The 13,092-nt window shown below is 45.5% G+C and overlaps 1 pseudogene; it reads left to right on the top strand.

The window, feature by feature from the left end:
* Nucleotides 1-350: 350 nt before the first annotated feature.
* Nucleotides 351-2,264, top strand: LOC144097508 (uncharacterized; annotated as a pseudogene).
* Nucleotides 2,265-13,092: the final 10,828 nt, after the last annotated feature.

Below are 13,092 nucleotides of genomic sequence, written 5' to 3'. Positions count from 1 at the left end.
TAGGCAACTTTCATGCACCGAAGCACAAAACTCAGGACCCATGCGATCCCGACAAGTGGCTGTACTTCCTTTGTGATGTGCCTCATATCATGAAGTGTGTGAGGAACCATCTCCTTTGCCACAAGTACGGCATGGGGAGTATACACTGTTCTTAAGTTAGCTTGAACTTAGGTTTTCCTGCACAACTAAGGTATTTTCTCCTACTCAAATATTGTTTTTACTAACAGAGTGGCAAACACAAGGTCAACTTCGATCATTATCGTGTACTGCAGGAAGCTGAGAGCCAACAGCAGCTTCGTGGGGTACCGAAACTGACAAACGAGCATGTGAACCCTGACAATTTGAGGAAAATGAATGTGAGGCTGGCTGCGCAGGTTGGTGCAGACAAATATTGTTTGCAGTTGGTCCAAATTCTTCCATTCATGTGCTTAACCTGTTGGAACTTGTTTCGCACTCTACAGCTTTCCAGCCGTAGCACTGCAATGGGCCTCAAGCTGTACAAAAGACTTGAACAGCCCAGTCTGGAAAATTGTGATGGAACAGCTCCGTTCACATCATTGGTGAACAATCTCTTTGATGCCCTAAATGTGAGGCTGCCACGGTTGGGATCCAAAGCTCATCCAAAGAAATTGAAGTATGTAAAAATTAGCCTAATGATATGTAACTTTTTTGGATATACTAATGAATGTTACATGCTGGTTTGTTTTAAGTTTATAAAAAAATTCCTCGGGCTCGTAAATGCAACTGAGGAGAACAACATCAGGAAAGGAACTGTCAATGACACAGCATTCATGGAGGCCCTGTTCTCAAGCCAGCATCAGGGCCTTAAAAAAAGGACAAACAGCTTTTGCATGCATTCCAAAATCTAAAGATGGCTTTGTTCACTGCGGCCTTGAAGAACACGGAGCTTCAGGGTGCACTGAACAACCTCAACACCCACAACACCAAAAACATGCCCATCACATCCTCAACTACAGTCACCACAACAGACTTACCCTCACCCCCAAACACAGTACATGCTTCCACAACACACACACAAGCAATCATCATTCAAGCCAAATTGGGGAACAACCCTAATGCTGTGGCCAACTTCATTCGGCAGTCATATGACCCGGGGGAATTCCAACTGACAGATGTGGAAATGAAGGTCACAAAAGACAAGGTAATCGTCATGTCTTCCAACCCACAGGCCATCACCAACCTCAAAACTGCCATTGACCATAACCCTAAGGCTCACGAGCTCATCACTCACGCCCCAACACAAGTGACCATGGAGTCTCTCCGAGTGACACTGGCATCTGTCCTAGACCTCATCACCGACCTGCTTTCCGAAGGAGCGCAACATGTTCTGACTGGAAAACTTAACCAGGACCCCTTGGAGGTACGAAATCTGGAAACTTTCTGCAAGGTTACATATCTGCTATCACAGAGGAGCAAATGTTTATAAATTTTCTGGTGAAGAAGACTTCACATAATATTTTCTGTGACTTTCAGAGATTTTTTTGGAGTCACTAGAAGCTTTGGAGGGGATGAAGACCACCCAACCATCGTGAGCTTCTCGCACATATACAGACTTCTAATTCTAAGCCTGTACACACCTATAAAGACTTGCATCACTGGCAATGCCGTGGCAGAGCCAACACTCGTGCTTGCTGCTGTCCAAGAAACCATGAAGGCAAGAAAGAAAGAACGCCTGGCAACACATGAAGAACTCCAAAATGTGATCAGGTTAAAACTGTCCAACCTCTGCAGTCCTTCAAAGGGTGTTCCAGCAAAGTGAAGCACTGTGCCAGATCATGGATACAGCATGCCTGATGCACAAGATTGTGTTGTGTACTACTTGTGGGGCTATCTTGTGCACTCCTTTTTGAAGCACGAGAAGTGTGCTGCCTGTATCAGCGAAATTCAGTCATCACGTACGCAGTGCCCAGAAGCTTTTCTAACTCCGGAAAGAGAATTCAAGGAAGGCTGCCTTAAATATCCTTCGTGGGAGCTATTCAACATGTTTAGAAGCATTGAAACCAAGCTCTCCACTCTCCTGCAAGAAAACATCCTCTGTGTAGACACTTTCTGGGACATTCTGGATTCACTCAAAGGCTGTGGTGTGGTAGGAGTTGGGTGCTGTATCCACAGGGACACTGACAGCAGAACTACTGAAGTACTACATAGTTTTGAGAATGCACTTTGCAGCAAAGGATGCTTGCAAACAGGTAACTGTTTGTGCCACAATTTCCTCTGTCAGAAAGAAGGTGAAGTTGATGTAGACTGGCTTCATGGGCAAATAATAAATGCATCCATAGTGCTTAAAAACATGCATAAAAAAAAGATTATAGAAGGAGATGTTTTGACTATGTTTGTATCGATCTGTGCTCCTTGTATTTCACTTGAGCTTGAGCTTATTTCTCTTCCACCATTACAAGCCTCTTCCCAGCTGTTCAGAACATTTTAATTCTAAGCCAGGAGGTCTACGCACATGCGGCATCCTTCAAGTAAATGCGGCGGTACAGTTAGACATCTCAGCAGTGAGGCGAGTTTGCTGACCGGAAGCAAGGTATCATCGTGGAGCTTAATCGCATAAAAAGGGCAATTGCAACTCTTAAAGGTGATTAAGGATAATTTTTCACGTAGTAGTCGGTCGTTTTGTACATACATTCTTGCACTCAATTTAAGAATCGGCTTAAACATGCACATACAAGTACCATGGCCACGTCTGCTTGAAAGGCGCAGCCGTGTGTCAAAATATACCTGACTGAGGTATGGACTAGCCCTATCGGAAGCGACAACGCAAAACCGTCTCGAACATGGTTCGTGTTAGGAGGGCCGCGCCGGAGCGACAGCGTAGGAAGCGTCAGTGCGAAGCAGCCGCCGACGTCCATCAGGCGGCTCAAGCCGATTGCCTAGTTTAACCATTTTTTTTCCGAGACTACAATCCCGGCTTTTACTTTATTTCTGTGTAACTATCATTCCACCAGCTATTCTGAGCTGCTTTAAGGCCTCTGCATTGAAGCGAGAGCTGATTGCATCTGTGTTCAGCACGGAGCGCTCGGCGAAGTAGCAGACGATCCCAGAAGGGGAAATCCTAACGCAAACGCAGCGCCGCCGCTGCGCGGGATATGGAAGGGGCCCGCTCTGTGTACATGGCGAGCGCGCGCTCTTTCCCAACTGTCCTAATCTAAAAACGTTGCCCCGAGGCAATGAGGGCACTGAGAACTAGGACAGCAGCGGCGATTTGGCAATGGAAGATTTCAGCCCTAATGTGGCGGAAGCCGCTCAAGCATTGACTGTTATGAGGGTGTTCACCGAGAATATGGGCCTCATGGAAAAGCTTGCCCCCAGTCTCGCTGGTTTTGAGACCGCTGTTGTCGCAACACGGCCGCCACGGTGGCAACTGAAAGCGACGGACTTCTGGTCAGCAGCAAATAAAGTGCACGTACGTACAGGAAAACCTCGATTATACGTCCCCCTGTGATGCGACCATCCGCATTTAACGACGAATATTATTGTGGGGAAAATCTTGTCCTTTGTCGCATCTAGCAGTAGTTCTGAGGACCCAGAACCAGTGCTCCTCTACTATCGGAGACCAAAGTAACTGGCCTGTCCTCCACGCCGAGGATCCCCCATCAGGACTACACAGTCATGCGTCGCCCGCATACAGTGTGGCATCGTTCGGAACTTGAAAAGGAGGCCAGTTAACTTTTGTTCCCTGCTGTACATTCACGAATCCTGTTTGCATTGTTTATTCTTGATATGCTGAATGCGCGCAACACACTGTTGTGTCGTCCTTGTGAGGTTCCGATGAACAGGTTGAACTGAGCATCGCCTTGAAACGGTGGAGAGAGCCTTCCGGACCCCCGACTGCTGCTCGAGAGACAAGAGCAGTTCCTGCTAGAAGCCACATCTGCCTATAAGCGGTGAGCACTAATACCTACGAACACCACAGTATACGAAGTGTGCTGCACTAAAGGAGTTGCAAGATATTACACCCTTTATCTTATTTAGGCCAAAGTTCTATAACTACTGTGGGGCGAAAAAAGCGACCATAAAACCATGGAATTCGCTTGTCCTATTAGGCCTCTCGCAGTTAAATGAAGCTCAGACTGCTTTGAAGCCGTCGGTTGCGAATACAGTGAAACATCGATTATACGTCCCCCGGTCATGCGACAACCCACATTTTACGACAAATATTATCGTGGAGAAAACCTTGTCATCTGTCGCATCTAGCAGTAGTTCTGAAGACTCAGGACCAGTGCCCCTCTGCTATCGGAGATCAATGTAACTAGCCTGTCCTCCACGCCGAGGATCCCACACCAGGACTCCACAGTCATGTGCCGCCCGCATGCAGTGTGGCACCGTTCAGAACTTGAAAAGGAGGCCAGTTAACTTTTGTTCCCGACTGTATGTTCACGGATGCTGTTTGCACTGTTTATTCTTGATGTGCTGAATGCGCGCAACACACTCTTGTGTCGTCATTGTGTGCTTCCGATGAACAGGTTGAACTGAGCCAACACCTCCTATACTTGTCAAGGCCTGCGCCCAAAATTCTGACGTCACAACCCGCCGGCAGAGTATACAGCGCAGCTCCAGCAGCAGCGACATCACACCCCTTGCTTTCTCCGCGGTCACTTCACTTGGCTTTTAGGGTTCGCCGCTGCAGCGGAAAACGTGGTCTCTTTCTTGTGTGCTGTGCTGCGTCGGGAGCGTCTAACCTGGATATTTCTTCGCATCGCCGTGTCTTTGACAGCATGCACGATGCTGAACAAGTGTTGTGAGCCGGGATACATAGGTAATTACGATGCCGGGAAAAAAGTGCAAGCCTTTCTTTCCTCAAAGATGAGGACACGCGAATGAAGTGGATACGTGCCATTCCCCGAAAGGAGTTCACACCAACGGCATACACTAAGGTAAAATGTTTATATCATTAGTATTAGTATGCTGCTATTTTTTCTCAACATGCATTCTTGTTTGCAGAAGAATGTCATTTGTGTTTGTGCGGTTTGCAAACGATAGGAAGCGTTGCGAATTTATCGCATTGCTAACATCGCGGATTTTATTATCGGCATTTTTATGTGTGCAAGCGAATTCTTTTCTGAAACCCATAATTTTATCTGTGTAGGTGTGCGCTGATCATTTCGAACCGAAATGCATCGAGAAAACGACGGCGTAAACTGACTCAAGAACGAGGAAAGTAATTGAAGTACCACTGCCCGTGGCACGTTTGCACCCTGGTTCGGTACCTGCTATATTTCCCGGCTGCCTTTCATACTTTTCGAAGGTACAACAGACATCAAGAGAGGCCGCCTGATGTCAAAAGGAGCCGGGAAGAAGACTTTCAGCTCTCTCGTGCCCTTGAGGATTCTCTTACCTCGTACGCAGAAGAAAAGAAAAAGAATCGTTTTTCAACATTTCAAGAGATGAAGACATGTCTTCAAGCAGTCTCAGTGCCAGAACCTTGGACAGTCATCTATGAGAACAAGTGTGTAATGTTCCTGAACATTGTGAACTAAGGTGAACCGTGCCTGAAAGCTCTGAGGACCTCCGTGTTAGTGCATGCTTTGAAGGTGCTTCAGTCAAGAAGCTTGGGAGCAGTGTTGTGCCCCAAAGTGTTAATGACGTGAGTTGATTGCCGTTAATTTTAGAAAATCTGTGCAAGCTTTCTAATGAAAACCAAAGCTGTGAGCACTTGTTGGCTGTCATAAGTGCACTTCTCAAGAAGGTTGAAAGTACTATAGCACACCACAAAAAAGCGACTAAAATTTTTGAGAGACCAATTGCTGCTGCTCAGTTCAAATCGCATTCAATATAGTGCACAGCTGATGGTGTATGCGTGCATTTTGTACACAATATCAGCTTATGCCTACAGGTTCTTGAGGAGCACAAGCAAACTGACCTTGCCTCATCCAAGCACTAAAAGGAAGGTATGCACCTCCTTCCAAATGTCGCCTGAAGCTGAGTCCTCGGAGAGTACTTTTTTGCAGTATGTGTCCCACAGAGTCAAGCAGCTGAAACCCCATGAATACCATGTGATCCTGATGCTGGACGAGATACACATAAAGCCTTGGCTTGATTATAAAGGAGGCTACATTTGTGGCGCTGCGGTCAATTCTAGTGAAGCTGCAACATCAGCTCATGTATTCATGTGACAGAGTCTCCATAGATCCTTTAAAGAAGTGGCACATATCCTTCCTGTAAAAATGCTGAATGCTGACCAGCTTCATGACATCCTAAAGAAGGTAATCCTGCGCTTGGAAGAGATAGGCTACAAGGTTGTGGCAGTTGTCTCAGACAATTCCCCTAACAGAAAAACCATGATGATGTTTTCACAACCGCGTAAATTAAGAATTCTTTATCCACATCCAGCAGATCCTTCACGACCACATTTTTAAGTGGTGGATGCTGTGCACCTCTCGAAGAGCATACGAAACAACTGGATTAATCAGAAAAATCCAGGCACATGCTTGTTTTACCCCCATTTCGATCTTTCGAACAACAGCGTACATCCTGATTGCATCGATTGGGCATCATTCAAAGATGTGAGAGATCTGTACAAGCAAGAAGCAGCAGAACTTTTGAAGTGTGGATATGGATTAACAACTGATTATGGATTAACTGATTATGGATTAGCAACTGATATGAAACAACTGGATTAATCAGAAAAATCCAGGCACATGCTTGTTTTACCCCCATTTCGATCTTTCGAACAACAGCGTACATCCTGATTGCAAAGATTGGGCATCATTCAAAAGATGTGAGAGATCTGTACAAGCAAGAAGCAGCAGAACTTTTGAAGTGTGGATATGGATTAACCTCCAGGGCACTCAATCCAAGCAATTTGGAGTGCCAAAATGTGAAGTTGGCGTTACAGATTTTCAATCCATTTGTAGCGGAAGCCCTGAGAGCTAATAAGAGTGAACCAGCTTTATATCATGCAGAATCCACAACAGATTTCATCATGATTATTGTTCGGTGGTGGAGCATTGTTAATGTAAAGACACCTTTGAAGGGTATCCACCACCGTAAAATCTTTGAGGAACCAGTTTCACACACTGAAAATGATCCTAGACTTCTTTTCCTTAATGCCATGATAACGTGGCTGGATGTTTGGGAATTCCTGAAGCCTGATGCTGGAGTCCTTACGAAAGAAACACTCAGTGCACTGAGGCTTTGTGTGTACTCACTTTCAGAGTTTGCAAAATACTGCTTGCAGGAACTTGGCCACAGGTATGTCTTGCTCGGTAAAATTCAGACCGACTGCCTGGAGAGCCGCTTTGGCCAATATAGGCAACTGGCAGGCAGCCAGTACCATATATCTGTGCGGCAGCTATATGAGAGTGAGGGGCGAATCCGTCTTCAGAACACTCTCCCTATAATAACTGCCAAGGACTTGCAGAACATTGAAATCAACACCTCGAGCAGCACGCAGAGCACTTTCTCGATTTCTGTCACCGAGAGTGACCTGAATGCTTTAAGCCCCCGCATGGCTGCCATTGCCTATGTTGGTAGACACTGTGCGCATGTAGCACTGAAAAAGCTCAAATGCGACACTTGCAGGGAAAACTTAGTCGTTGCTAGAGAGCAGGCTCAAACGGATGATGATGATGATGATAGTAATTCACTAATCAGGCACTTGGATCGAGGCGGTTTGAAATATCCCTCACCATTTGTTGTCACCATCGTAATGCATGCAGAGGTGATAGTGAAAAAGCTTGCTGAAAAGGGAAACTGTACAGAGTTCCTGAATGGTTCCGACCAGAAAAAGCTTGTCAGAAAACTCATTGTTGCCAGAGTGTGATGAAATAACAGCCTGCATCAAAGGGCACACTTATGAGCTGTTAGCCAGTTTGCTAGCAAACTGTGTAGCAAACATACTTTTGAGCAACCTCAGCAAGCAGAGAAATGACCTTGCACGTGTTGCTAAAGAAGAGAGCGCAAAGGAAAGCTCGTATCTTTACTGAGAAATGAATATGGGTAATCACTGTCTTGCAAGGCTGATTTGCATATTTCATACATCATCATCAACCTGACTACGCCCACTGCAGGACAAAACCCTTTCCCATATCTCTCCAATTAACCCGGTCCTGTGCCATCTGCAGCCACCTTAACCCCGCAAACTTCCTAATCTCATCCGCCCACCTAACTCTCTGCCGACCCTGCTACGCTTGCCTTCTCTTGTAATCCAGTCCGTTATCCTGCTATGCCACCGACCACCGGTTATCTTGCCTTCGCATTACATGCCCTGCCCATGCTTATTTTGTCTTGATTTCGACTAGGATGTCATTGACTCGCGTTTGTTCCCAGACCCACTCCGCTCTCTTGCTGTCTCTTAACCTATCATTTTCCTTTCCATAGCTCGCTGTGTTGTCCTCAGTTTAAGTTGAACCCTTTCTGTTAGCCTCCAAGTTTCTGCTCCATAGGTGAGTACTGGTAAGATACAGCTGTTGACTTTCCTCTTGAAGAATACTGGTAAACTGCCATTCATGATATGAGAATACCTGCCAAATGCGCTGCACCCCATTCTTATTCTTCTAATTACTTCCGTTTCATGGTTTGGATCTGCAGTCAATACCTGCGCTAAGTAAGTGTATTCCTTTACCATTTCTAGTTCCTCGCTACCTATAGTAAACTGCTGTTGCCTTCCGAGACTGTTGAAGATTAGTTTTCTGCATATTAATTCTTAGACCAACCACTCTGCTTTGCCTATTGAAGTCGATCATGCTTTACAGTGAAAAAAAATCATTCTGAATTTGGCATACTTACTGCTTTTTTCTGACTTGTTTGATCGTGCCATGTGTATTGTGTGCTCCTGATGGCAACTAAAAGCTGTGCTTCTTGTGTACAGTAATGTGCCCTCGTGTTTTGACTGTGTATAAACTGTTTTTCTTTTCTGCTTTCGGAATTTACGCATATAGTGTGAACACAGCAATGCTGGAGTAGTGTTTAAAGATTGAATGTATTTGAATGTTACTCTGACATACTGATAACTGAACATCCTGCATTAAAGAATCATTGTGTATTTAATTTATGTTGTGTATATCTGTGAATGTTTTTTAAATGTTTAGATCTTTGCTCCCTTTCAGAATTGCCTTGTATGTATGACTTATACAATCCAATAATTTGAATTCCACCTGATATAAAGGGGTATTACGTTACAGGGCACTCATTCTTTTGGGCTTAATTTGCAAATTGTGCCCTTTTAAATACTCTCGTGGCACTGGGTTGACGTTATTGTCACTAAAGCATTGTGAATAATTTAAATAAACGCTGCGTGACGATGTTGTGATATGAGTGTATTTTAACGAATGGGTTGATTATTAGGCTCTTGTTGAGAAAAACCTCGGCGAACGACGCTCGGTTTCAATCAAGTAGCCCGCAACGTCTTATTGCTGCAAACAAGCTCTGCAGCTTTCATAACAGGATGTTGAAGCCCCACTCAGGCATCCTCCGTGCAAGCGTTAAATGCTTATCGAATGCTAGCGCAGAACTAAACAGGGAGACTGAATTTCTAGTAAAGAGAAAAAAAATGCTTTATGAAACCGGGCGCTATCGCACATTAGACGCATGAGTCGCAAGTAACGCACCGCCGCCGCCGCTCCTCTAGCCTGGCCGTTGCCGTGGCTCGAGCAAGAGCGCATCAGCCGGCGCGGCGTGACGTAGCTGACGTCACGTCACGTGAGGTGCAGGACTTGTCAAGTATAGGAGGTGTTGACTGAGCACCGCCTTGAAGTGATGGAGACAGCAATGGTGGAAGGAGCAGCATTCAACTGCAGCGCATAGCCGCACCAATTCTTGTGAATGTAAGAAGAAAAAGACTTCGCGGCTAGTTTTCTATTGCAGTACTATACTTCTCAACGCAATAACTCTAGTTTTAGGTCATGGCACAAAGCTTCCTCACGCTGGAGGTTGCAATTCACCTTTTCTTCAGCCTTCCCGATGACGAATGCGTAGGTGCGTCGATATGCCAATTGCCACCTGATGAAGATGGCAATATTACCGACGAGGAGCACGTGAACGAAAACGACTTTTCTGAAGTTGTTCCCGATGCTGTTTGCGGGCACGTTGAAGTTATGCAGTGCTGCGATGAAAACACTGATTCGTCTACTACACATTCCTGTCCTGAGCCACGAAGAAAGAAACCAGCGCGGAGGCAGTCGACTGCTGGACAAAGGCGCAAGTCTTCAAACAAGGCTAGAAAAACAAAAACCCCAAAGCGCTCCCTTAGCGCAGTATGGGGTGACCGTGCTACGTTCGAGAAAGCATTTCCCGAGAGAACCCTCCCTTCTTCATAGAGGCATTTCCTGAGCTAGCGGACATGAGCCCATTTATGCTGTTCAACAAAATTATTTATCCAAAAAATATCTTGGTTCACTGGCTGAACTGACAGCAAGATACACACTCCAAAAGGGGGAGGAAGTGGACGTCACAGGAGCGGACATAGGTCAGTTTTTCGGTTTCTTACTTTTAAGCGAATATGGCTCCGTTCCATATGAGGACTCGTATTGGAGCACCGCAGAAGACCTTCGTGTGCTTTTCATCGCGACAGTGATGGTCCGCAATAGGTTCCGGCAGCTTAAAAGGTTTTTTCATGTAGTAGACAACACTCAGTTGAAAGCTGGCGAGAAGATGGGCAAGATTCAGCCGTTTTACGAGGAAATCTCCAAATGTTTCAGCCAGTTGGAGTGTTCCACGAAAGCCTCAGCATCAACGAGTCAGTGGTGCCCTATTATGGCCACCACTCGTGCAAAATGTTCATTAGTGGTAAACGTATTCGATTTCGGTATAAGTTATAGATGATGTGCTCTTCGAATGGGTAACGCTATTCAATGAAAATAAATACACTGCGGGAGAAACGAAAAGGACGAGAAGGCACCTCTCAGGCTTAGGGTTGTTAGCAATATGGCATCTGTCCTGGCCGCCACTAAACAGCACGAAATCTACTTTGACAACTATTTCACTTCGCACGGTCTCCTGACGAAACTGGCTGACCAGGGCATTCAAGCGACGGGGACTGTACGAGATACAAGAACCAGTGCTTATCCACTGAAGAGCTTGAAAAACGTCGGAAGAGAGGAAAAAGGTTCATTCCACTACAAGTGTGACGGGGTGGTCTACACATGCTGGTGAAACGACAATGCAGTCGTCACAGTTTCTTCAAACCACCTCGGCCATGAGCCTCTTGGAACTGCAAAATGCGTCTCACGACGCGCACGCAAAAAAAAAGACATTCCTCGACCATATTTGATAAAAAATACAATGAGGGCATGGGGGAGTAAATGTTCTTGACCGCCTCGTCGGAAGTTATCGCCCACGACTTCGAAGCAAAAAATGGTGGTGGAACCTCTACAGCAATGGTCTGAACATGGCTGTCGTCACAGGATGGCTCCTTCACTGCGAGCTTCACTATGGAATTGATGCCGCCATGACGCACATAGCATTTCAACGGAACGTCGTCATGTCCTTGCTGCACCTCAAGCAGGGAATCACTGTGCAGCTTGTACTTTGGGTTTATCTGAGACGGGAGGATAGGAAAACATGGCCACTACATCATCTCAGGAACTCGGAGGAGGTGTGCAGAGTGCAAAAAAAACACGACGAAACCGGTGTCATCAGTGCAAAAAGCGCCTGCCCAAGAATTGCGCTGCAGCATACCATGGCTTGTGAAGTGCTCAATGACCTACAGCAAGTAGGATGAAAACAAATTTTCGCAAGCATTGTTATAAACATACCTTTGAAAGGCCTTGTGTAACGCTATAAAATATTTTTCTGTTAACATCAGTAAGCAATCCCGATTTAACAGTAAATAAAAGTTGTTCCAGCCAGAGTTTGTGTTTTTCATATGGGAAACACCAATGTTCCAAAAATGAAACACGCAAAAAAACCTACTATGTCTTTCTGAATGCGGCTGTAATTTTTATCATAGTTAATTTAGAAAACCAACGCAAATTATCAACATCAATTTCAGTTTTTTTTAGTACTGCTTCATAGTGCGGCGCTTAAAAGGTTAAGGTGTAATATCGGACGGTGCGTACTTTTCCCGCGTTGCCGAAAACTACGTATTATAGGGGTTTTATTGTATTGCCATCTATTGTAGTCCGAAAAATAAATTTTTGGACAAAACAGAGCCCGAAATATCAGTCGTGAAAACGTACAGGTTCCTATGAGGTGTATGACTGTTCTTCGGCGAAGTCCGAAATATCTCGCAATTACAAATTACTGGAGTCCAAAAAATCCGCCTGCTACTGTAGTGATGTATGACTTGAAATATGGCCAAGTCACATGGAAGTTTCATGAAGATAAAACACAAACAGCCATGAGAGGAATGTCTACAACAGTACACTCAGTGCCGCCGCTCAGTTGATCGCGCAATTCAAGTGGCGATAGCAGACACAAGGCGGGAGCGGGTATGGCAGTTGATAGCCATACCCATCACATCATAGCCATGCCATCACAGCATCCACACGAGCAGGGGCCACTTGATCAGCAATCCTGCCCACTGAGGCCAGTACTTGAAGGAGGACGGGAACAGAAGTACAAGCTGTGGAGGGATGAAAACCATGAAGAGAGAAATGGGCACTGCTGGCAATCGAGCCCTGGGGAAAAGTCGGCAAGACTTGGACAAAGAAATTAAAGACGAACTCTCTCGACTTTCTGCAAAACAATGCCCCAAATCTTTCGGAGGAGCCGCTCTACTGGAACTAATTAAACGTCTACTAGCGGGAGAAGATATCTCCACAAGATTTAACAACTATCTCCGAGAATAGTTCTATAAGAACACCCTGAAAAGGAAGAAGAAAGGTGTCAGTAGTAAACCAAAGAAACCAGAAGGAAGACGGAGGCAAAGATGAAGAGAGTACGCCATGACCCAGAAAAGGCTCTGTAAGGACCAATCGAGTTATGCTCGAGAGATCCTGGATGGAACAAAAGTGTAACAAGTCCCAGATGTGAAAGTATTTGTCTGATTGGACAAACATACTGGAGACACCCTCCGTTGAAAGTGTCAAGGTCCCAGATAGAGGACCTAGGGGACTCGATCCCTTCATGACTGTGACGGCTTCCAAAGTCAAAGCCGCAATATAGCCTGTTAAGGCATCGGCGGGA

This window comes from Amblyomma americanum, chromosome 7 (genome assembly GCF_052857255.1).
Source record: "Amblyomma americanum isolate KBUSLIRL-KWMA chromosome 7, ASM5285725v1, whole genome shotgun sequence".
Classification (NCBI taxonomy): domain Eukaryota; kingdom Metazoa; phylum Arthropoda; class Arachnida; order Ixodida; family Ixodidae; genus Amblyomma; species Amblyomma americanum.
Note: the sequence above shows the minus strand (reverse complement) of the source record. Positions and strands in the feature narration are given on the sequence as shown.